The sequence below is a fragment of the Rhea pennata genome, chromosome 18 (assembly GCF_028389875.1).
Source record: "Rhea pennata isolate bPtePen1 chromosome 18, bPtePen1.pri, whole genome shotgun sequence".
NCBI lineage: Eukaryota > Metazoa > Chordata > Aves > Rheiformes > Rheidae > Rhea > Rhea pennata.
Genome location: NC_084680.1, coordinates 4,185,956 through 4,210,066, shown reverse-complemented (window position 1 = coordinate 4,210,066; position 24,111 = coordinate 4,185,956). Strand labels below are relative to the sequence as shown.

The following is a 24,111-nucleotide window of genomic DNA, read 5'->3' as shown; positions in this document are numbered from 1 at the left end:
AATAATTGGCCAAAGTAGAAACTCAGAATCAAGCACCTTAGTACAGCTAAAGGGCAAGGACTGGTCATATTAACAACAAATAAGGACTGGATATCACCAGGAGGATGTTTCTAAGCCCAGAACCCACCAGCTACCAGTGGTCCTGAGACACTCAAACCAGGAATTAGGGATATCCTGCCATCTATCCCCTGCCTGAGAAATGCCAGAGACGAAGCTGTTGAGAGCAAAACAGGAGGCAGCTATGGGACCAAGACATCACTGCCCCATCCCACAGAGGCTGCGCTGCTAAAATGGGTCCATTCTCCTTCCTGCAGTTCCAGGCAGCACTGCAAAAAGGAAGATAGAAGAAAGGAGGAGAGTGAAGCTGCCTCAGCTCCTTCAGGGACTCCGTGTGCTCCCACTGCTGAAGCAGAGCCACCTCTTCCTCCCAGGAGCAGCAGCGTTCAGTCGTGGTGGAACTTAGTCTGAATCCAGGTACACGATGTCAATCAACCCAGTTCCTTTTGGCAACCAGTGTAGGAACCTCACTAAAACACCCAATCTGAAGTCTTTCTGACAAGATCTGCGTTCAGTGAGAACATGGATCAGAGAGCTGTTTTTTCTTTAATTTGACAACGACTTAAAATGTATCAGCCTCCCCAGATTCTGCTCTGGACTGGTATTAAGCCTCAGCTGCCAGTTACTTACCTGCTTTCACCCTTTTTCACTTTTTTTTAAGCATTGCCATAGCACTAATGTTTTTCCAAACCTCTGCAACTCCTTCAGTCTTCCCAGATTTATCACGCCTCAACAGCCATGATTCAGAAAGTTGCTGTACCAACTTGTTTTAAACAAACAGGTTCAAATCCTGCTCAAGTTTCAAAGATTTTTAAAATGTTATCTTGTGTTTAACTCCCTCCTTTGTTACCAGTGCAACAGAGCACATTTCTATTTCCTTATAAAGGACAGTATATCATCCCCAGATGGAGGAAACTCCTTCTCAGTAATTCTCAGTATTGTTATTAGCAATCAATTTTTTTAACCTTTCCTAACAGATGCAAACATCATTGATAGAATTCATTCTGTTCCACAGATTTAAAAAAACACTTTTCCTCAGTCCTGGTTTCTGGTTCCTACCCTTCTTCAGCTATTTTTGGCCTTCCCCATCAACTGCCTACCTTCCAGAATATCTAATTTTTATTAGCAGCTACCTACCTGCATCTTTTAGCATCAAGTTAAAAATCTTCTATTTTTTTAAAAGGGTGCAATCCAAACACCAAAAAGATGGTTCAGTGAAAATTAAAACAGAAAAAACAATTTGGGAACATTTGTTAATTTAGCTAGCAACCTAGTTGCCACCCAAACACTACAGAAATGCTGAAACTACATAAAGCTATGGGTGCACATTTTACAATTTTTTAAACTCTCCTCATATTTATAACCCCAAAATTTAGTGCAGCTGTCACTCACATTTGCCTTGTCCTGAGTACTACTAGAGCTGCTGTAATTTTACAAAAAGCAGTACTAAATGTGAAAAGTAAGGCTTGCCACACATCTGCAAAAAGATACAGAAGTGAAATAAACTTTGCAAATATTAGAAAGAAATAAAAACTAGCATTTTTGTAAAAATTACTATGTGTTGCATTCCACAGACATAAATTCTTCCAATACCGAAGTACAAAAGTGGAAAGTCATTATTAGACCCCCACAGCACGCTCGCCTGGGAGAGGAGAACTCGGCTGAAATTGCTAGCTGAAACTACCTGGACAACCCAGCGAGGATTTTCAAGAAGATCCAATCATGTTCTGGCTAGGTTAGCTATTTACTAGTATTTACTAGTACAAATCTAAAAGATAAAGTTTAACTTCTTACTCACAGAGATGAGGTTACAATCAACCAAGAGTTCTAGCACGATATTTGGAATAAGCAAGACGTGGGGCCTTTGCTTACCACCACGCATTTTGAACAATCAAGCTGAATTTTTTGTTTATAGTCAAAGAAAAGGACAGTGACACCAGAAATGCTCTAATACCACTTCGCACCTATGGAAAAGCAGAACAGTAGGTTCTGGCCAAGCTTTCCTCAAGACAGAAACAAAAGTCCACGTATAGGTAGTAGGATTTACAGATTAAACAGAAAGCAGGTAGCTGTAGGAAAAAAAATCTGAAAACCTTGGGATTGTTTCAGGCAAAGAGGAGAAAAATATGAGAGCATAAGAAAAAAAATGAAGTGTAGGCAAAAGAAAAAAAAAAAACTCATTTATCTCTTTTCCTTACTGAAAATAAACTGAAATTACAAAGCAAAAAATTAAAACAGTAAATGCAATTCCATAGCACGCCAAGTTAAGCCTCCGGGACATACTCCCCCTTTGCTTTGCGGCAGTAATTTAATAAAGTACTAGAAATGGATACACATAACAAACATCTACAATCGCACAGAGTAAAATAAAACGGTACACTGGATAGAAATTTTCATCCATCCAGGCCTAAGTAAACCAGTAATTAACGTGACCAGAAAGGTATCTCCTGTGCAGATAAGTTATTCCATATTTAACTGCATTCGAGGTCTTGGGCTTTCAGCTGCAACATGCCGAGCAGCTATTGCCTGCGATAAGAGGGGCGGCTGAGTAGGTGGGCTCTGATCTAATCCGGTTTGGCAAGCTCTATGTCTGCGCACACGGATCGCGTTTCCGTCTCCCGCAGCTTATTGTGTAGCCTCTACCAAAAAAAAAAAAAAAAAAAAGGTGGGGATAGTATTGTTTTGCTTTTTAAAAGTGGAGCTTACCCTCTATAAGGCATGGGGATAGGTGAAATTCCACCCAGCCCTATCGAAAAAATACCTCCTGAGCAGAGGTTGGCCCTGGAACGGTCCAGGGCAAACAGGATTATTTTGAGAAGTTCTGAGCACCTGGAAAGGGAGGTTTACAGGGGAAACCGCCCGCGATTCATCAGGAGGGGCTGCTAGCGGAGAGCCCCGCGGTCAACCCTAACGACGCGGGTTTTCAGAAGCGGCTTCCTCCGTATTTATACTTCTGGGTTTTACGCTACCCGTGACGACGCTGAGACGGCGTCTTGCAGCGACGCGGCTCGCGGGGGGAACGGGGAGGTCGCAGCCCCCCGGGGAAGAGCCGGGCGCGCGCAGGCAGCGCCGGGCGCAAAGCACGCAGGAGCCGCGCGGGGCCAGGCGGAGGGAGGGGGGAGGCAGGGAGCCCCCAGCTCGCCATCTGCAATCCAGCAACAGCCGCTGATTTTGCCTATCGGGCTCTGCCCCAGCCCCAAATTAAGACAAGCACGAGCGGAAAGCTTAAACACCGTGCGTTCGCCCACGGAGGTACGGCCGCAGGAGCCGCTGCCGCGCAGAGAAACACACCATCCGGCTTCACTTTCCTACCGGATAAGAGATATCGCAAATCCTGGAGGTGCCTGGGCACACGGCGCTGGATCCACGGGGCAGAGCGGCGTGCCGAGAGCCACCACCGCCTCGCCAGCGCAGCGGGGAGCGCCTTCGCCTCCCAGCACCCTCCATCCCCAGCAGCCGCGCGCGGGGGACGAGCCCAGAGGCGTCTTAATCAAGCAGGAAGGCCCCTACCTGCCGCCGGGAATGACTGAACAGGGTCTTTGGGGCCCCACGGACGGGGCCGGGCGGCAGTCGGGACCTTCCGTGCGACTTGCCATGGGCCCGCACGAGCTGTTCAAAGGCGCGCGACTCCTCCCTCCCCGCGCACCCAGGGACAGGCCCCGAGGATGGCCCTGCCTCGGGCTGCGCCGTTCCCATGGCGACTCCTGCCCGAACAGATGGAAACAGCACCGTTTTCTAGGCAAAAAAAAAAAAAAAAAAAAGCAGCCGTTCTGGATTCCTGCGCTCTTCCCCGCTCCGCCGGCCCCTCCTCGCTCCAGCGCGCTCCCCGGGGGCTGCTCCGCTGGCACACGGCCCGGGCTTTGCCTGGAGAAAGGCCAAGCTTTGAATTCATTTAGTCAAACCACAACATAAAGCAGCTCTCGCGCTCAGGAAGCGGGGCCCGCGTAGTCCCGGGGCGAGCCGGGCCCGGCGCTGCCCAAACGCCTCGGCCCTCCGCGGCCGGCGCGCCGGGGAAGCGTCGCAGCGCAGACATCTCCCTTTCACGCCCCGGCCACAGCGGTCTCCGCGCGCTCCAAGCCCCTCTCTCTGGCCTGTGGCATTGGCAGGGGGGAATTTAAAAGCAAAATTGTAATGAGCCTTTCATTACATCCAGCCAAAGAAATTGCTGTGACTGAAAAAGCAGAGCAGGGGGCTGCTCGCACACCCGGACTCCTGCCTCCGAAGTTCCTCCTGAAAGAGGGAGAGCCTAGCCGTGACACCGGGCGGCTTATCCCGCCGCTCCTCCCAGGCTGGGATCCCGCAGCAGCGGTTCCCTGCAGCAGCTGTCGGACAGCTGCGTGACATCACCTCTCATTTCCTTCTCACTTCAAAACACAGGAATAGAGGCAGCGGGAAACGCAGAACTCGCTCCCCAAAGGCGGCAGCCTGGGGATACCCGCCGAGGGCGAGCGCTGCCGGGAGGTGAAGCGCTCGGGGCATCGCTGGGGCTCCGCGGTGGGAGGCCAACAGCAGCGTGGGCAGGACCGCAGGAGGTCCCATCACAGGTCCGGCGACCAGGCAGGCTGTGGGCATCCTGCCGAGACCACCGGAGCGCGCGGGCGAGGAGGCACCACTATAGAGCAGAGCCATGGGGCTGCCAGACTACTCTTTGGCTGAGCAGCCCTGCAAAACATGTTTTGACTCCCCTGGGCCGTGGCTGGGCTCAGCCAAGCAGCAGAGTGGAGCCTACACTAGAGAGGGTTTAGGGAACTGTGAGGCAGCATCAGGAGTCATCTCCAGGTTCCTGCCTCCTAGCATTGCGGGCAGGAGCCTGAAACCTTGGTGGTGGCTGCATCAGTGATGAGGGATTGCCAAGACCTCTTCTCTCCTTCCCTCCCACCTCAAGGCCCAGGATCACCTCATCAGCACAGCTTGCTCTGCTGGCATTCACAGCTTCCCACTACTGGGTCCTTGCTCAAAAGATTCAAGATAACTGATATATCTGGTGCCTTTATAATCTGTTTGGTACCAGTCTCATGACAGACCCAAACAGCACTGCCATTCCTGTGCTCCACTATGAGAGCCGGAGGAACGATTTGCAGGAACAGGTCTGCAGGCACGGCAGGGAGGGCTGCTGCAATGCACCCACCAACGCCAGGCAGCACAACGCCAGCAAGCTCGCAGCAACCAGCTTGGCTCCAGGGAGAGGGGCACGCAGAAATGGCAAAGCAGGACCGGGCACAGGGCCACCACTATGATTTCATGTTTTGGGAAACTGAACTGCAGGGAACACAGGTCTGACCACATACCTCTAAAGGCAGGGAGGGGGCTGAAAGCAGGAGGGATGGAGCAGACGGCATTAAAGACAGCTCAGGGTGGAGATGCCAGAGGGGAACTGGCAGTGCCGTGATTTGAAATGAGGCAACTGCACTAGAAGGCTGAATATCTGGAGCGGTACGTTGCCACTGCATTCATCTCCAGAAGCAGGGTCCTTTGGGGTGAGAGCAACAGTGCAACAGCCACACAAGCAGGAGCATTTGACTCTGGAACTGGTACGAGCAATGGGAGGAGCCGGTGCCTTTGCTGTGAGAGGCCAGCCAGCAGGGCCTCATGCAACCGCGCGAGAGGCCCCACGACAAGGTACACGGCCGTGCGTGCAGCCAGGAACCCGCTCCAGCGGCGGCCGACACTGCAGGGAGCGAGGCAAGACAGGAAGCTTCAGTTACAGCTGCAGGAGGGCCAGGTGCAGCAGTCACTGCAGAGCCCTGCAGGCTGCAGAGCAGGCAGGGGCCACACTAACCCTGCCTCTGGGTGACTGAGGTCCCTGGGATTTGAGAGGAATGGCACCTGGGGGTCACTGATGTGATGCTGCACTTAAGGGACCAGCAGCAGGGAATAGTACAGCAGAGGGAGACTGAAGAGCAGCAGCACTTTGACTCGTTGATTTGGAAATACAGCAGCAGGTGCTGGCCTGCCTCCGGCAAGGAGGCAGAACAGCGAGGCACAGGGCTGCAAGGGCCCATTTGGAGACTCCAAGAGAGGGGAAGCATCCTCCTGGAGTCATGCAGGTGAGCAGTAGGAGTGCAGGGATGGGACATGGATGCAGCTGTTGTACAGCACAAAGCATGTCTGCAGACACCACAGCAGAAAGCTGAAAAGCAGAGATGGCAGCACAGCAATCCATCCCATCCTTCAAATTCCCATATGCTGCACCAGGCTTCAAGTAGGAATGACAAAAGCATAAACCAGAAGAACCATGTATTTGGCATCGAAGAACTACTACCAGACATGAACTGCACTGTCCTATCTACTAACGCTCCACGGGAAAATACAGCTGACAGCTAAAATACAGGGCAATGTGTAGTCAGACGCCACCTTGCTCTTATTTTCTTCCCTGTCTCCTTACCCCACCTCAGCCACACAATCCACCTCCGCACTGACACTCAAGAGTTGAAAGCTATTTACTTGTTTCCTCCTCTTGGGAAATTTTCCCCCGTTTTAGTGTGTTAAATCAGCTCAGAGAGGGATCAGACAAACACCAAGGTTCATATATGGCTTGGGACGGAAGCATATGACCAGCAGCAGGTTGGAAGTGAAAAGGAATGAGACCTCCACCCACACAGTCGTACACAAACAGCGTGTTACTGATTCAGATGAAACGCTACCACCAAAATAAGGATGCCTGCTCCATTCACATAACAGCCCACAGGGTCCGAACTTGGATCAGACCCCTGGGGTAATCTGGGCTCAACAGGACTCCCTTTGGATGACATGGGGCAGAAGATACCTCTGGGCACTCAGGAGCGTGGAGTCCTGGAGAGAAGCCAATAAAAGCACCAGTGCAGGTGCCTTTCACCAAGGATCAAGGATCTGGAGAAGGCTCCCTACTCCCTCCCTAAGCCGGGAAGAGCAAGGGCCCAGCTTGCCCAGGGATCAGAGGAGCTCTGTCCTTCCCCAGGGAACATGCTGCGGGGGCACAAACCACTGCTAGAAAAACCACAAAATTTGTGGTTAGACTCACTGTTCTCTTCAGCACTTAAGCACAGAAACGAGGACTCTGCTAGATGTGCTCTGAAATGTAACTTGATCCTGACATAGCTATACATTCACTAAGCAGTTCTCAGCATAAAACAAAAGCAGAAAATAGTCCTCCCCCCTCAACACTGGAACAAGCCCAAAGGCACAGTATAACAAATCCCCTCAAAGCTATTACAAACCAAAGTACTTAAGTTGTGCATCTTGCATCTCAGAGGGTGCATAGTTCTGCAATAGCATCATCATTTCTCAAATTGTGTGTTTGAGAGACTTCCTAATGACCTCATAGCAGCACATGTGACCAGTAAGTCATCTTCTCAAAGGACCAGAAATAACATCAACAGACCCTGTTTTGGTTTTGCACAGAACAGCTTTCTGCAGCATGAGCAGGTTTCCAAACAGCAAGGGAACAGACCCAGCTCAGGCCCTGGCTGGCATTTATACTTTCTCCATTGCATTTCTGCATTTGGCTGCAGAAAAGATCAAACCAATTAACAGAGGAAAACCTATTAACAAATATCTAAATTCCACATGCAAATTTAGACACAAAAGCCTGTTTATTCTGATAGGGGCAGTTTGGCTGTTTTTAAGGAATCATGTGGTATCCTGTAACCTATGAATATTTCAAAAGCACTGTAGAAGAGAAAAGGTGGTCAGAAAAAAAAAAAGGAAATGTCTTGAAAGCGTTGTCAGTTGCTTACAACTCTGACATTTAAGAAACTTAAGTAGGTCTTTTTTCTTTAACATTCATTTTGTTCTCAGATTGGCTTAATCATTTCTGCTCTGTATTAAAAAAAAACTTTCTTCCCATCTATGTTTAAAAATAGCACCTATAGTTGGTCGAGTCCAAGCAGCAAAGCAGAAATTTGATACATAATCACACTGAAAACTAAGGCCAATAGAGATGCACCAGATCCTAAAATCTGCAGCCAGAGCACTCCCCCAGTTAGTTGTGATATAGGAATACACGTCCAAGTGAGAAGACTGATAAGATTAGAACAGAGCCTAAAGCTTTTCTGCCAGGCATCTCCCCCTGCAACAGGGCAACAAGCCGCTGCACTACTACCAGGCTACCCTTCCTACCCAAGGACTTTTCATGGTGAGCCAATGCAGAAGACTGTTTCTGACTGCTCAAAGACTGCTGGTATCCTTTTGCAGCAAAGAAAGCAACCTCCAGCCATACACCCAGGGAAAAGGATGGCAAAAGAGCAAAACTTGGCACTAGGATGAGAAAAGGTTTGGGAAGCCTGTGTGGCATCCTCTGAAAAAGCCTACAAGTGTTTCAAACACTTTTACGCAGTGCTGGCTACAACTACATCTTGCTGCTTCATCAGTGCAGCAAGCTGCATATACTGCAGGATTACTGGAAGAGGGATAAGAGATGACAAGACAGTGAACAGCGCAATATTTGCAGGCACTTGACCTTCCCCAAGTACAGCCCTGTGCATCCCCAAGGAGTATAAAATGAGAAGGGATTTCAGAGCACAAGGGAAATGTTAACCCCCACCCTCATCATGCTGAGAAAGCTGTTCCTGCACTACTGACAGCCTGAGGAGAGCCTGTAAGAGGGCAAATACCACAGCAGTACAGCATCTCCTTTGCACCCCAGTGATTGCCCCAGAGCTAACTCACTAAAACAAGCACAACCTCTGCTCCAGCCATGGGAAGCATGGAGATGCTTCCAGCTGACAGAATTCTGCAGCTGCTCCAAGTTGCCTTGCTCCTGGGCTCACAGACTGCTGCACAGAGAAATCCCATTTCCATTGGGATGCAGGAGCAGAACAGGCCCTCAGCACTGCTTCACTCAGCGGCCACCACCACAACCACATCCAGACCGGATGTGAATGGCTGGGGAGGAGGTGAAGGAGAAATGTCTCCTTATCCAGCCCCCAAAACCTCACTGCACTTATTAAATACTATCACAGAATCAGTAAGGTTGGAAGGGGCCTCTGGAGATCATCTAGTCCAACTCCCCTGCTCAAGCAGGGTCACCTACAGCATGCTAGACAGGACTGCATCCAGGCGGGCCTTGAATATCTCCAGAGAAGGAGACTCCACAGCCTCTCCAGGCAACCTCTTCCAGTGCTCTGTCACTCCCACAGTGAAGAAATTCCCCCTCATGTTCAGGTGGAACTTCCTGTGGTTCAATTTTTGCCCATTGCCTCTTGTCCTGTCACATGGGACAACTGAAAAAGAGTTTAGCCCCATCCCCTTGACACCTTCCCTTCAGAGATCATGGAAGATCAAAACAGCAGCACCTGACAGCCTCCTGCTTACCCTGTTTTAAACACTGTTCCCAGCTGCCTTATTTTGGGCTGCCTCAAAGATGTGGACAAAGAGAGGGAAGAAAAGTTGTACTTGCACTGTGAGATCAATTCAGCTTTTTGTGGCAATGACAGCACTGAACACTTCATCCAAAGAGAAAGCTTCTAGGGTAGAAGGGAGGCCCAAAGAGACACCTGTAAACACTTTCCCTGATCATCCTTGCCAGTTGAACTGTGAAAAAGGAGGCAGAGAGAAACATTGTGTGCAAACAGTCACCCCTCCCTACCCCTGGGCACTGGGACCAGCACAAGCAGGATGTCTCCAGCCTCTGCCTCACTATATTGTCCGCATGCGGAGCCAAGCGCCCACTGGCATCCTGCAACAGTGAGCACTGCAGATGAGAATCACTGCTACTCCAGGGAAGGGCTTAACTCACTCTCAGGAGCAAATAAGTCTCTGCCCATGGTTTATATGGCTGGAGACAGCTTTTGACACCTAAACCCTGGAAGCAGCTGGTGCATGTTCAACAGGCATCTGTCCTCTTTCAAAGTTGACCCTTCTTTAAGCAAGGGATTATCCACTATCCTAAGCAACTACCCTCTGCACTTTCTTCCCCTGTTCCAACAGGCCAGCTCTTTCTGCCCTCCACCTCTGTAGTGAGTTCAGACAAGGAAGAAGGCATAAAAAGGGCTACCACTGATGAGCTGAGTTGTGCGGGTCTCAGGGCCTGCTGGAGAACACACTGCCTTCCCACAAGCAGCAACTTTTCTATGTCTCTTACCCTCTCCTAGAAGCTCGGTAAGTCTGCATTGGGCACATTTCAGGTCAGAAAACTGTAGGTTGTGGGGATCTGAGAAGACCCAGCACTTGAGCAGTTATTCCAAATCCAGCTCCTAGAAAAGCTATTCAACTTCCTTCACTGTAGATTTTATTCCAGAGACATGAAGTGAAGCAGAAAGCCAAAACAAACCATGAGAACCAGCTATAAGCTTCAACTGGGAAGAGCAACACGTGGAAGAGACTCAGCACAAACCATTCGCTTTCCCTGCCACAGACACTAAAAGCAACAGAATAACCATATGAGCATAGCATAGCTTGTGGCAGAGTCTCATATCTCCTTAGTCTGAGGCATGCGGTTATCCTGCTGCAAAAGCGATACACCAAAGAATTGGCTGGAAAACAAGCTATCAAGATCAGCATCTAGTCAAGGTCCCTGAAGTCTTGTATAGCTGCTGCTCCAGGGCCCTGTGGCCGCACAGCCCAAAACCTGACCTCTGCACTTTAGGCCCAAGCTAGTATGCAAGGAGCAGCTGACAACAGTGAGCATCACATTTCTGGTTCCTCAGCAAGGACTATCATCTTCAAATAACCCAAAGATAACAGAAGCCAGCACTCACAGCTCTCTTCCCTCGCTCTTATAAGGAAGAGGAAAAAAAGGCAGAAGGGGCTCACGGGTATGGAGTGCACTTGGCAGAACATCAGCAAGCTTTCCTGCTTGGAGACAGCAAGAATTTTAACACATCCAAAGACAGTGTTCCTCATCGCACAGCACTAGACTCATCTGAGACAGTTTGATTTACATTGCAATAGGACCACAATCCAAGTCTCCAGGCAAATACAGAACACAGGACAGCATAATGATTACAGCTGGCAACATCATGATTAACTCATAGGATCTCACGTTTAACATCAGTGAAGGTGGTATAAAATTTCAGGATCTCCTCCCCACTACATGAGGCGATGGCAGTATCCAGGGATGCAGCCAAATTTGCGTTGGTCTAGCAGCAAAGAGGCTTTGGCCGGTGAAGCTTTTACCTCCTCAGCAGCTCCTTGTATTTCAACCATTTCTCTTTCAATCAAGGCCTCACAGCCTAAGTAGATGGATGTTGCAATCCCCAATTTTTTCTGAAGAAATACATCCAAATCCAGATGAAACAGTAGGCCTCTGGTCTGGCCTGACTACATGCCATTCATTGACATCAACTGTACCTAGAAGCTTGTGGCATTTCTGGAGGCAAGTTTACTTCTCAGACGTAGAGAATCATTCTGAGCCCATTAACACTCAGGAATATGATGGGCAACTTAGGTGTGCGCGTTAACAGGCATGCTGATCTCATGACCTGGTATTTTTCTGAAACAAATACAACAGTCTCTGGGGAAAACCTCCTCCCTCTCTCATATTACAGGGGACTGAGGAAGATAGATAAAAGGCAACCAGATGCCTTCTGCGTGTGTGGCCTCAGCCTGGTCTCAACAACTGGTGTGCATCCAATCCCACACTAAGCTTCAGGGTAAAGGATGCTCTCAGCACTCATCCTGTGCTTTCTGACAAGAGCAGCTCATATCTGGGTAAATACAGATAAAACTGACAAGAAAACACCCATGATTTTATTCATGCAATGGGACACAGGTTGTACAAGTGCTGTTTCACTTGTAATATCCTATGCAAACATGAGAAAACCACCTAACACGCGATGCCTGCCTTTTATCCACAGAAACAGAGCTAGGATCTGTCATTTATCACCTACTGATGTGGAAGACAAGTATTCAGATATACCATGCATTACAGCATGTGCCCTACTGAAGTATTTGCTAACAGTTCACAGTTTTTAAACGTGCAGGATGAGGTAATTCAAACCCAAATGGATAAGCTCACACTATAAGGGGGTTCACTGGTATAGCTCAAGCAAAAGCAACCAAAAGCCAGTGTGGCATAGTACACTGCTCCATCCTTGGACATTTTAAGACTTGCCCACAGAAAGCCATGGCAGAGCTGATCACACGCTGGACACAATCCCACTTCAAGCATGAGGTCAGACCTCCAAGTGTTCTTTCCAACCAGTGTTTCCATGATTCTCGGCTAGAGAATGAGAAGAGGTGGAATAATTACTGCCAATTTTGAGACTTGCATCAAGTTTCTCTGAAGAGACATTTCTAAAGTATATTAAAAGCTTGGTAAACAAAGATATCCTAACATAACTGCAGCTAATTTTGTACTGACAGACATTGAAATACCAGTATTTGTGCACTGACCTCAAACAGGATCAATATACTGAGTCAGACTGTCCTAGCCAATAGTTCTCAAGAAGTTCATAGCATCTAGAAAAATCATTCCCTAGTGTAAGACTTTACTCTAGGGAGGTCTTAGAAGTGTCCTTCCAGTACTGGGACGAGGCTACAAAAGTGCCATACCAGAAACTGAGGAACTCCTAAACACCTGGGGGCTCAGTCATCAGAAGAAAGGCAGCACATCTGCCCAAGGAGCTGCACAGAGGGCGATCAGGAAGCAGCTGCAGGCACGTGGCTAGAGAGGGCAGTTGGCCAGCAATGCATGCACAATAAACTGCTGTTAGCTCCTCCTGCCTGTCTACCTGTGGTGCTACCAGAATTGACCCAGAATATCTGCACATGACACTGGCCAAAAGGCTATTTTCTCAGGATGAAGCCCTACCCAGGTTGTCTCAAAACGAGAAAGAGAACAAAATTGCTGCTAGTTAAGTATGTACTTTGGAAAGTAAGGTTATTTGACTAATATCCATCACAATCCAGACAAAGAAACCAAAGTCCATGGGATGAATTTACAGCATTGGGACCTATGTCCAGGTAAACAGCGAGAGAGCTCCCACTATGACTTGCTCTGCTACTCAGTCAATTTGTTCTCTTCAACTGCTGAATCACACTGCACATGGACAGTTTCTCATCCCAAACAATAACATGGCATCGAAGGCTCACGCTGCACATGTTCACGCAAGCGCCCACGACTCATTCCCACTATAAATGCAGAAGCAAAAGAAACATTCCTGGAAGATCACATTACCCAGCATGAAGATGTGACAGCTCGTCAGGGACAGTGGAAACAGCCCTGAGCTTAGTGAAAAGCACTACTTATAGACTGACATTTTCATATTAGACAATACTAGTACGCCAGTTATTTCTGCTGTAGCTTTCTTTTTTTGTACTCTGACAGGCAGAAATAAAGGAGGACAAGTGAAATAACACAGCAGTAATACAGATGGACAACAAATCCTGAATCCTGGCTAGTTCAGCTCTCAATAAAGAGGCCAAATGACCAGACCACTTCCAAATGATACGTTCAACAAAAATATTCCCTTTATCCTTCAAGAAAAAAGAAAAGTTGCAAAGTGTGCTCTACACGCTCTGTGTCAGTATTTGCTCACTCTTCAGCAGATCTGTTACTGAGGGGTGGGACACTTACATCTTAAATGCTATTCCCAGAGAAACCAAACTAACTTCTCATTTTCACTGCATAAATTCATCTAGTTGGAAGAAAATACCCCACCCTATTCTTCTGGCTTCTAAATTGCAGCTGGCAGACTTGAGATGCACAACAATCCTTCGGAAGAAACACAACTGTTTACTTTGTCCCTCCCTCCCCTTGTCCTCTTGCCCTCTCCTCCATCTCCCATGGCACACACAAACCAATCATCTCCTACATTCGTTGAACTGGAGCTGCCCTGCAGCACTTGCTTCAGGTTCATCAGACACTGAGCTGTGCACTGCAGAATCCTTCAGACAGATCCAGGCACAGTACTCAAACATCATGAAAAGAGTCAAACCAGGTCAGGAGAGCATCATCCACCCCAGGAGCCCTTCCAAGCAAACACCCAGAGAGCTGCTGCACTAGGAGCAGACAGGCCCACATATCCAAAATTTGGAGCAACTCCACCCAGTTTAATCTCTTGCTCATGCATTCTGCAAGCATTAGTTCTGACCGGGTTGCTGTTTTAAAAGCTCTATACCTGAAGCTTCACGGACAAAACAAGGTTTAGGCAGCACTTCAGGCTACAGATCCCCACCTCCCATGGGTATGCAATGCTCTTCCCAGCCAGCAGCCGTAGGCGATCATCCGCTGGCCTCCAGGTGGATAGCCTGTGAGCAGGCCCAAACGGGATCCCATCCAAGAGCAGCAAGCAGCTTGAAGAATGAAATGGTTGAGCTGCTAAGAAAAATATACAACCTCACTGAAATCAGTCAGAGCAACAAGTGTTTTACCAGTCTTTTTCATTTAAGAAAAGGGATCCTGGGATTATTAACCACCAAGTAAGGAAATGGAACTGAAACAACTTACATTCACAACTGTTTTATCTAGGGAATAAAACAATACTAAGACATAGGAAATAGGAGATACTCAGTAGATATTGACTTTCTTATACTACAGTCACAAGGACTCCAAACTAGAAAATGGGAACAAGCAGTTCCCTATTTCCCTGACCAGCATTAGCAAAACTATTTTATTTTTCCCTTCATATTTTTTTTTTTTTTTGAATTACTAGTATTTTCTTGATTTGGAGGACAAAATCATCCTAGACATGAAGCAGCCCTGGTATCAGAAAGGTATCATTCCATTTTAAAGCAAAAACCCATTCTCTTGGGCAAAATTAATGGCAAGGAAGCTTTTTAGCTTGTTCCTTTATGCTGAGAGCACCCATCATCATCTTAGAGTCTTGTTTAATTCTGAAAATTCTTAAACAACAGCTATGATTATTTTGGAAGAAGCTGCCTATTAAGGACCCCTTAAACTCAGCAGCTATTCAAAGGGAAAACAAGGGCCCTTTCAAAGGAGAGCAGGGTTTTGTGCAATTCTCTACAGCAGAGCATGAATATTCAGTCTCTACTGCTAAGTAAGTTCTCATGCATTAACATCAAAAATACTATCCATTTTACACAAATTCCTTTGCTGAAGCCAACAGAACGATGCAGAATCAAAGCTGATGAAAGTCTTCTCTAACTTGGGCTCATCCCAGCACCACACATGCTAGAGAGAAACAGAGCTAAGGAAAAATGAAACACTTCTTGCTATCTTCTGTTGCTGTCCAAGCATGAGGGCCTAGCACTTAAGAGCATCCCTTGGTACCCTCTATACTGATAAAGCTTTCTGGAGCACAAAGCTGCGCCAAAGACAGATGCTTTTGCAGTCTTTAGTGTTTTGTATGTGCCATGAGGACACTGGACATGTGACTCGTGTGTTAAATCTTTCTGGCTCACCAGTCTGAGTTCAGATTCTTTCCCTGCAAAACACACTGCATGACCTCATCTGCAAGCAATCAGCCTGAGAAATCAGCTTGTTAAAGGAAGCTTCTAGGAAAGCAAAGATGTCTCTGGAGAATTTGGGGGCCTATACAATTTTAACCAGTTTGTTAAACACCAGCTGCTCTTCTCCCCAAAGGGGTCACACAACCAAGAAATCATTTCTCCTCCCACACCATTCCAGACAGCAGGACACATTGCCAACACCTAACTGGAGCATCACATTTTGATTCTCCGCAGTCTGAAAGCACTCACTTCTATGCAAACTCTTTCATTTTAAGAAGCCACTAGAAGACTATACAAACAAACTCAGGGCTCCAAGTTAACTATCATCCAGAAAAGAAATCCATTAAACAGTGAACAGTGGTAAACTGGACATGTAAGACAGTATTTCCTTTATTTCTGGATTCTTTACATATATATCAGCATTTCTCCACAATTACAGCTGTATCCTAGACACGCTCTCAAAGAGAAGACTCATCATCACAGCAGGAGAAGTGGTCAACAGGGTCCCTGGAAACCATCTTTACACTGAGATGGTTTAAAATGGTGTGAAGGAATTTTACCTAGTTTCTCTTAAAGCTCCAGGAACATCCAGAAGTCCTATGCTCTTCCCTGTGCTAAATTCACGCTAGTCACCAGGCTTTGCTTCCTGGTGACTGCCTTGGGGAAGCAGGAACAGACCAAGGGTAGAAAGAGAAACAGTGACTGATTCCTAGATTACGCTACTGGTTCCTCAGTGCAGGATGGCTGCACCTTGTTCTTCTTCGAAGAGGTATTGGGGTGAGTAGAACAAGCAGCATTCTCATGCCTGCAAACTCGGAGTGTCATCTCCTGAGCCTTCAGAAGGACAAAGACAGCCACTTTTACAACCCAAAGGGAAGCAGGACCTTGATCCCGGCTCTTCACTTCCTTTGATGAAAGCCTGCATAGCTGCTCTCAACAGCATCAGCAGGGCAGCCCTTCCCCAGACACTGTTGGTCATCTGAGCACTTTGAAAGATTTTCCTTGAAATTTTTGCATATAAATGACTGTTCAACACAGCATATGGGGCAGAGGGGGAACAAGCAAACTAAACAAAAAACCCTCTAGCCTGTCTCTGGCAAAAGAGATTAGGAGAACTGAATCCATGCCTCTTCTCAGCCACAGATTACTTCATGTGAAATCATTATTCACAGCTTTCAGCACCTATTTTCAGTTCAACTTGCAAAGGTAACTGTTATGAAACAAGCAGAAGGAAGCAAATCAGAGTAGAAAAACAACACACATTTATTACCATGAGGACAGACACTTCAGCAGCACTGAGGGGAAAAAAATGAGGGGAAAAAAGTCTCTTCCAAACTCTTTAGTCCTTAGCCAAATTCCTAATTTCACAAGAGCAGAAACTCTCCCACAATAAATTAGCCACTAAAAGCAAAGTATACTGCCCAGGTACAGGACAACTGCCCCTGAAAGCCTGGGAAAACACATCTCAGCAAATTCAAAGCAGGAAGGGGGGGTGGACACAATATTGAAGGGCTCAGCTGCTACCTCCTACAGTGCAGTTTCTCAACCAAATCATGGAAGGGAAAGAAAAAGGAGATTTTCCGGCTCAAGTTCCAACTCCTTTAAAAAAAATCAGTTTATAACCACTTAAAATAAACACAGTAAGAACAACTGTGCAGTAACTGGGAACCTGCAAAAACAGCTGCAGCTAAAAAGCAGTTCAAGCACTGTTTGGCAAACACGAGCCTATATAAATGGCCCGAGGGGATGGCAGACATTTAGGGATTATAGGAATGAGACAACAGATTTCACCCCAAGAGCTCCAGTCGGGAATATACTGGGAGCTGATGAAGTCAAGGTATGTCAGATGGAAGCAGCAGCCATCTCAGCCACACTGTTTCCTATGCCCAGCCCCCAGAGACCCCCTCTGCAAGAAAACTCCCTGGGCAGGGCAGGGGACAAGGAACAAGGCAAGTACTTTGACACAATGATTTCTGGACATTTCAGTCTGATGGGAAGCTACTCTAGAACATCTTCCACAGAGGAACAGTAACCAGTGACCACATCAGCTATAGCAAACAGGAGCTCTTCTAAAGAAAAACCATTCAGTCCTCTTTCCACTTCACTGTGGACTCCAGTTGAATGAATCCATGACATTTGGAGTCTCAGGCAACTTTTGGCCACTCTCCTCAGCAACTGTTCAGGACTGGAGGATCCAAATCTCTATTCAGTGTCATCCAAGGAAGTCTCTTAAGCCTCAGTAGATGGTCACCTATTTTGAACTTCCTCCTTTGCTGCAAAGTTGACAGTTTTCAATTACACATGGTTCTAGTTGTTCTTGGCTCTCCTTCCCTCACCACAGATCTGTGCTCACAGCTTCTGGATGACCATGGCTGGGCTGAATACAAAAGCAAATTCAGGAGAGAAGCAACAAACACCAATCACCTTCCTTACAAAAATAGCCTTCTGGGACAGGGAATTCAATGAGAAAAAATGAGAGCTGCTGAGAAATGCAAGGGGTCAAAAGGCAGGTCACCTGGGCAACTCTTGCAGAGGAGGAGAAGAGAATAAAGCCTACAGGTTTGATGTGGAAGGCTCCTGGAAGTTTCTCAAGATAAGCTGGTTTACAAACTGCAGTCAAGGATCACCACAGGTCACTTGCTAGCAGCAAAAGAAAAACCTCATATACCCCAACATCTTTCCCAGGGGACAAACAAACGCCTAGGTAATAGATTCAGATCTTCTTAAAAATGTAATTGAGAAAAGCAATTCTGTTTTATACAGCGCAACGGCCAGAACCCGCAGGCTGAGCGGCAAGCTCCAGGAGGCATCGCGGCTAAGTCTCTTCAGTTTGATGGCCCACGTTGTCCAGGCAATCAGGCTAAATGGACACAAGAGCCTTTCTAATTTTACTGTCCGCAGAGAGAAGGCAGGAATGTCCGATGGAGGAGTAGAAAGGCTTCTCTGCCCACACACTCAGCACTTCTGGCTCCGCAGCTGGAGAACTGCTTCCACTTTTTTTTTTTTTAATAGCTTTTTTTCAATGGAGTTGGATGAAAAGGAAAAGAACAGCTTGGCATTTCAAAGAGAAGCAGTTCAAAATGTTGGTTCACCCCACTTTTTAAAATTCTTTTGCACAAAAGTCAAACAAAAAAAAAGACAAAAGTCTCAGTGGCACCCCTTCACAACGTTTTTCCCTTTCTGCATTTGAAAAGTTAACATGGAAGAGCTGCAGATTTTATCTTTTCCCACTATCCCACCCCCAAGCTAACACTTACAAGGCAGACAAGTAAAAGAAGCAGGAAAATCAAGCCAAGGACTGACTGGCATCTGTGTTACTAGCAGCGAAAAAGAAAGGGAAAAAAACACCAGTGAAACAAACGGGAACACCAAACTTTAATCCAACAAAAAGCCGAACTAGGAGCCCGAGGTTCTCGCCCAGAGGCCGGGCAGCGGGAGGAAAAACGGAGAGCTCGCGTCCAGGAGGGAGCGACAGAGGAAACCGCCGGGCAGCGCCGGCGCCCGCCGCCGCGCTCCGCGAGGCCGAGCCGCGCCAGGCCGGGGGCGGGCTGCAGCCCAGCGCGGCGGCCAGGCGGCACGACGGGGCAGCGCTGCCCCGCGGGCCCCCCGCGCTCAATCGGCGAGGGAGAAGGGGGCCGAGCCGCCGCCTCGAAACGCTTCTCCCGCGGCGCGCTGCCCCCGCGGAGGCTCCTCCGCGCGCGGAGCCGCCCACGCCGGCGGCGGTGGCGGCCGGGCCGGGCCGCGGCGCGGCGCTTACCTGGGAGCGGGAGCCCGAGGCGGGGGAGCGGCGGGGGAGCAGCAGCGGCGGCGGCGGCGGCGCGCGGGCGGGCGGGCGCGCTGCACCACGCCCCGCTTCGAGCCGCCGGGCAGGGGCGGGGCGGGGCCGGGCTCGCCGCTCTTAAAGCGACAGCTCGCCGCGGGGAGGGGCGGCGTCGCCACGGCAACGCCGCCCGCCGCCGCGGCGCGGGAGCGGGAGCGGGAGCGCAGCCCGCCCGGCCTGGCGGCCCCCGGCTCCTGCGGGCGGCGGCGGCGGGGGAAGAGCGGCCCTGGCGCGGCCTGGCCTCCCCGGGTGGTCTCCGGCCTGGCCCCGCCGCGCTGCGGTGCTCCAAGGGCCTCGGGGCCCGGCTGGGTTCCTGTGTCAGCCCGCAGGCCTCGGGGCCTGGGCACGTTACTGGGTCGCGACATGTTCCTCAGGACCCTGCCGCCTGCCTCTGTCACCTCGTGGGCCTCGCGGCCCTGCCGTGTTCCCAGGTTGTGGCGCGTTCCTCAGGGCACGTTCCAGTGTTTCTCTGCCAGCCGGTGTGCCTCAGGGCCCTGCTGTTTTTCTGGGTCACCCTATATGCCTTGGAGCCTTGTCGTGTCCCCAGGTCACCCTGGGGCCTCAGAGCACCTCAGAGCTTTGCCCTATTCCTCGGTTATCCTGTGTAGCTCAGGGCCCTGCTGTGTTTCCTGGGTCGTGACATGTTTCTCAGGGCCTTGCCCTGTTCCTGTGCAGCTTAGGGCTTGGCCATGTCCCGGGGTCGCCCTGTGCAGCTCGGGGCCCTGCCATGTTCCTTTGTCACCCTGATGTACCTCAGGACCACAATGTTTCCTGGGTCACCCTATGTCCCCCAGGACCCTGCTATGTTCCCATGCCACCATTGTGTACCACATGATCCCAGGCCACTGCCCGGGTTGCCACCAGGTTGCCCCAGAGCTCCCCAGGTCACCACCATGTCCCCAACGCCTCCTCGATCATCACCAGGGCTCTCCTCTCCGCAGAGCTCCCAGCTCCTGCCAACCTCCCTGTTTCCCAGCTGGGCCAAGGCCAATGTGGTCTGTGGCTGCTCTGGCACTTGGCATCCATTGGGACACCATCAAAATGTCCTAGTGGTTAAAGGCTTTCTGCTGGCTCTGCAGATGGAGAAGAGCTTTTGTTGCAATGGTATTTCCCCTACATGTCTGTTCTTAGCAAACTTCCTATCATTTCGGCTAGGTTTTGTAAAGAAGACTGGCACTTCCCTTGGGTTGTCCAGACACATAGCTAAGAGAAAGGAGAAAGCAAGGCAAGCAGAAAAACTCTCCTGAGCAGAGCATGGGAGAAAGTTGCATAATTTATTGTGACATACAAAGAAAGGAAAGCACTGGTTACCAGGGAAAGAATGTTCTCAGAAGAGATTTTCAATGCATCTTCTGAAAACATAGCTAAAACATTAGACTAGTGACTAGTCAGACTGAGCTACATAGTCTTGTGATGTAAAGTATTGATCAACTTTTTGAAGTTACTGTTAAAGAGCAAAAACATAGTAAACTGAAGAACATTCCATTGCTTCAGGAAGGAGAAGTGCTGGAAGTGCTAGGGTACTTTATAAGGATTCTGTGGTCCTTATAATCAAATATTCTGTCTCTAATGAAGAATTTTCACTCTTTGTTGTGTGAATGAATGCTTCCTTTAATCAGTTTTGAATTTCACAGCTTTTAGCTAGTTTGTTCCGTGGCCTTTTGCTCTAATGCTGTGAGGCAAGGAGAGGTACAGATCCTGACAAATGTTCACTGGATTCTAGATTTTTTTGTTGCTTCCCTTCACTTTTGTCTTCTTTTTAAAGTCTTGTCTACAATATTCTTTTCAGGCTTCCCTTTATTAGGCATCCAGTTGTGCTCGTCCTATCTATAGCCCTCTGTTGTTCTGCGTTATCCTTTTCAACGAAATGAGGTCGTCCAGCTCATAATATCTAAGTGAGGCAGTGTAACTGAAGTATGAAAAAGCGTTTTAATATTTTCTCTACTATCTCCCATTCCTTCCATTGCGTTCCTGAGACATCATCAGTCCGACAGAAGAGATTAGACTGAGCCAGAGGGTGAATAATGTGTCTAATGAAGGCAGCTGTGTTTATAATTCCCCTGGCATGCCTCTGCATGGAGCAACCTCAGTGCCCTCAGATCCCAGTGAAAAGAAGCGGTGCAGACTGTATGTTGAGTGGAGAGTCAAAAAGCTGCCACAGAGCTCTCTGTTGCAGTGACAGAGACTGGATCTGTGCTAGCACGGTTATAACAGATCTTCCTCTGAAAAAAAAATATTGAGCAGCTGTTTCCAAACTGTGAGTGGCATGGGAACCTGGGATTAAAAGGGTTGTTGATACTACAGCATCAGGTAAATATGACAAGAGGTACCCCTTTAGCAGCATCTTTAGAGTACTGCAGCTCATACACCTTGGGAGAGTCAAAGAAACTCGAGTGTGCCTGGTCCCTTAGGATAAATCTATGCTACTAAATGAAGCAGCTCCTGGGAATTCTGCTGGATACAGGAATGGGATCATCTGTAATGATTAACTGCCAGAATGGTCCCTGGCGTGTGTTTGGTGTACTACAGTCATCACTCTCCGCAGCCATTCCTCAGGAAGACTCGGGAGTGGGAATGTTGCACTGACTGCTCCCATTATGCATCCGGGTGCAGTTTGTTTTGGAGACGAAGCGATTTTGCCAGCAGAGACTTGTGCTGGAGCAAAGGACCCAGTTCACAGCAGCAGGAATGGGGGACTTCAGGGCAGCAGGAAGAGGGAGCTGAGAGCAGTGCAAAGAGACCTGGTTACAGAAAGAGGTTGGAGGAAGCGGAGGCAGGGATGGTATGAAGGGGCTGGGGCTGTAGCATGGACTGGGAGGCTCTGGAGCAAGAAGAAGGGGGAATTGGGACTTCTGAGAGGGGAAGGAGTGAGGAGACTTCATGTGGGGGTGGAAGCCTCCAAGGCAATAGAGCTGGGGTGCAAGGGCCCCCCACCCACCCACAGAAAAGGCAGTTACTACCAGGAGCCACAACCCCTGCTTAGGGCTGGGTGTGCAGGTACAGGACTGAGTCCTGGCTTGTCCTGGCTACAGAGCCTGCCCGGATATGTTGCTCTGCAGACTGCAGCACAGTGCAAGCACATTACCCCCCTGCTCCAGGGCACCATAAATCTCTTGAAGCCGCCCTCCTAGGATGCCTCATCCATAGGTAGCTTGGCTGGAGCTACCTGCCTCTAAACTACCCAAGCAAGGCACAAGCCTGGGGACAGCTATGAGAGGGCTGGGTGAGGGATGGCTGCACAGCAGGACATGCACTACTATGCCAGGGATGTCTCCTGGAGAGCAGTCTCCTTCACTTCTGCTATCAGTCTGAGCTGATTCTGTCCATGTTATAGCAAGCTAGGAAAAAAAAAAAAGTGTTGCAGCAAATGGGAATGTAAGAGATAAGAGTAGGGACTGACGATGCCATGAAGTGCTGGACTCTATGCAATAGACTGAATGTAACACTCCCTTTTGTATTTAGCTCATTCAAGTCATCAGATCTGAAATGGATTTTCAGTAATTAGGCTGTAGATGTCTGGATTGGAAGTTTGTTGAAGGTAGTCTCTGTTACATCTGCATCACCGCATATCTCAGCTCAGCATCCTGCTCCATATGGAAAAAACGGAACATCCTATCCATGAGACTCAGTGATGGGTTGGTTACATTTAAGGAGGTCTCTGCATCCTTTTGCTGTGTAAACCCTGACATGCAGGTTTATTTTGTGAGGCTGTTTTCCCACCAAATCAGCTTTCTGCAGGGTACTAACAGCATCTTCAGGGTTTCTTGCTTATGCGCCATTGCAGTTTAATATTTGGATAGCTGAAATGCTGCAGTTCACTGCCTTTGTGTGTCCTGCTCAAATTCTGTCTCTGCTGCCCTCTCGTGATGCCTTTGGGACATGCCAGGCTTCAGGAAAGTCCTTCCTCACCAAGTTCACCATCAGCTCCAAAAGATTTCAAATTCTCCCCCAGAATCGTTGGAAGATCATTTTATTTTCAACAATCTTAAGACTTCCATAGTTTTGCAAACTCCACATTCAGTAATTTCCTACGATCACATGTCTTACCTGCATGTCATAAGGAATGTAGAGCCCCTCTGAAGGACCGGTCCCAGACCACCACTCACAGAAGTGATGTTGCAGCTGCTACTTACTCTGTTCCATATAAAAAATATTTTTTTTCTCCTGACAGTTCCCTGTCTGTACAGGGACAGATTGCTCACTTATCCAGTTGAAATTAAGTGGTCAAATTTTCATTTTGCCATGAAAAGATATGCTTTCTGAGACAAGCTGATTGGTGAACAGCTGAGTAACACCAGCAGTCTGTGATGATGTGGTATGGAAAAGACCTGAATTAAGACCTGGGTGACTGGAATGGGTTACCCACAGAGGTGGTGGAATCTCCATCCCTGGACATTGTAAAAGTTCATCTGGACAAGGCCCTGAGTAACCCACTGAAGTTTTGAAGCTGTTCTGCGGAGTGGGAGCTTGGACTAGTGACCAGAGGGGCACAGTCTGGGGCTACAAAGGTGTAGCATGGCCTTTGGGGACTGACCTTCATCTGAGGAAAAGCAATACATGAGCACAGAGCATAGGCCGTGGCTTGGAAAAGGGTTTCTGGTGTCATTTCTCCAAGACTGGGCTTCCCAGAAGGCACTGCCCAGGGCACTGGACTGGGGGAAAATCTAAGATAGACTTAGTCACACTTCCTCAGAATATCTGAATTAGGGCAGCTGAAGCCTAGCCTGAGGGACTAGGTGATAAAGCAGCCCAGGAAATTCAGTGTCAATAAACTCAAAATTGCACACACTGCAAATCCTGGACCATGCATTTCCAGCAGGGGACTTTGAGTGGTTCTTAGGCAATAGACCTCATGGCTGGACAAGGAGTGGAGGCAGGTCTTGAACCAGATTTCTTTATGT

General features: G+C 48.6%; 1 protein-coding gene across 4 annotated transcripts in view; it reads right to left on the bottom strand.

Annotated features, from left to right (window-relative positions):
- Positions 1-19,209, bottom strand: part of LOC134148528 (discoidin domain-containing receptor 2-like) — a 60,266-nt gene extending 41,057 nt beyond the window's left edge. For 2 of the 4 annotated variants that reach the window (XM_062590733.1, XM_062590737.1), the window contains exon 1: positions 3,568-3,657. The gene's annotated coding sequence lies outside the window, so the exon portion shown is untranslated. Of the gene's footprint in view, positions 1-3,369; positions 3,440-3,567; positions 3,658-19,147 lie in introns of those variants that run through there. The other 2 variants (XM_062590734.1, XM_062590736.1) reach the window with 2 other exon arrangements.
- Between the last annotated feature and the right edge of the window lie 4,902 nt (positions 19,210-24,111).